The sequence below is a fragment of the Alosa sapidissima genome, chromosome 15 (genome assembly GCF_018492685.1).
Source record: "Alosa sapidissima isolate fAloSap1 chromosome 15, fAloSap1.pri, whole genome shotgun sequence".
Lineage (NCBI taxonomy): Eukaryota > Metazoa > Chordata > Actinopteri > Clupeiformes > Clupeidae > Alosa > Alosa sapidissima.
Genome location: NC_055971.1, coordinates 27,453,410 through 27,453,812, shown reverse-complemented (window position 1 = coordinate 27,453,812; position 403 = coordinate 27,453,410).

Below are 403 nucleotides of genomic sequence, written 5' to 3'. Positions count from 1 at the left end.
CTGCACAAAAGATTGACTCTACCATAGTACATCACTGGATGCCTGTGTCCTATGTAACCTACAGTTTACTGTAAGAAGACAGGAAGAAAGGCTCCTACAGTAGTTCATGCCCATCTACTGTACATTTGCATGTTATTACTATTACTAGTGTTATTACTCTTAATTACTAGTTTGGGGCTGTGGTTAAAACGCGTGGCTAAGCGATGCCACACATTTCTTAGGCTAAAACATTTTATGTCACTTACTGCAAACATCACCTAACCAACCGCTAGCTGTCTGTGTCCTGAATACACTGTGAAAATATGTGATCTCTGTTGACAGCCCAGGCTCCAAAAATGGCAACAAAAACAACATGGGAAAACCTAGCCCATAAAAACATAACAAACTGTTCCAGCAAATCACA